Consider the following 1,315-nt stretch of genomic DNA (forward strand, 5'->3'; position numbering starts at 1 on the left):
CAAAACCCCCCCCAAAAAACTGAAAATTGGGAGGTACCCTTATATGGGGGCTACCAGAAAAAGTGGACCTATAGTTATAATTTTTAGAGGGGAAATTTGGTACCCAATAAGAACCCCATGTACCAAATTTCAGCGAATTCGGTTGAAAACCGCGCTCAAGATCCCTAAAATACCGAATATTGGGGGTACCCTTATATGGGGGCTACCCGAAAAAATTGACCTATATTTATAATTTTTAGTACAAAGATTTGCTACCCAATAAGAACTCAAAGTACCGAATTTCAGCCAATTCGGTGAAAAAATACGGTCAGAACCCCCAAAAACTGGATATGGGGAGGTACCCTTATATGGGGGCTACCAGAAAAAGTGGACCTATATATATAATTTTTAGTAGGGACATTTGGTACCCAATAAGAACCCAATGTACCAAATTTCAGCGAATTCGGTTGAAAAACGCGCTCAAGAACCTCAAAATACCGAAAATTAGGAGGTAGCGTTATATGGGGGCTACCAGAAAAAGTGGACCTACACTAATAATTTTTTGTGGAGGCATTTAGTACCCAATAAGAACCCAATGTACCAAATTTCAGCGAATTCGGTTGAAAAACACGCTTAAGAACTTCAAAATACCGAAAAATGGGAGGTACCCTTATATGGGAGCTATGCCTAAACGTGGACCGATATAGCCCATCATCGAACTTGACCTGCCTGCAGACAAAAGACGACTCTATGCAAAATTTTGAGGCTCTATCTCAATTCGTTTAGACGCTAGAGTGATTACAATAGACAGACGGACAGACGGACAGACGGACATGCTTAGATCGTCATAGAATTTTACGCTGATCAAGAATATATATACTTTATAGGGTCGGAAATGGTTATTTCGATGCGTTACAAACGGAAAAACAAAACTAATATACCCTCCATACTATGGTGGAGGGTATAAAAAGGGTGTTATATGGGGACTACCCCAAAAAGGGGGCGAATATTAATAATTTTTGGTAGGGAGATTTGTTACCATATACGACTACAAAATACAAAATTGCAGCAAATTCGGTTGATAAACGCGTTCAAGAACCCCAAAATACCGAAAATTGGGGGTATCCTTATATGGGGGCTATCCGAAAAAATGGATCTACATTCATAATATTTTGTGGGGAGATTTGGTACCTATTAAGAACTCAAAATACTAAATTACAGCTAATTCGGCGGAAAAATACGATCAAAACCCCCAAAATACTGAAAATTAGGAGGTACCGTTATATGGGGACTACCAGAAAAAGTGGACCTATATCCATAATTTTTTGTGGAAAAA

This window comes from Musca vetustissima, unplaced genomic scaffold, assembly GCF_032173495.1.
Source record: "Musca vetustissima isolate MV318-11 ecotype Yass unplaced genomic scaffold, APGP_CSIRO_Mvet_v1 utg162276, whole genome shotgun sequence".
Lineage (NCBI taxonomy): Eukaryota > Metazoa > Arthropoda > Insecta > Diptera > Muscidae > Musca > Musca vetustissima.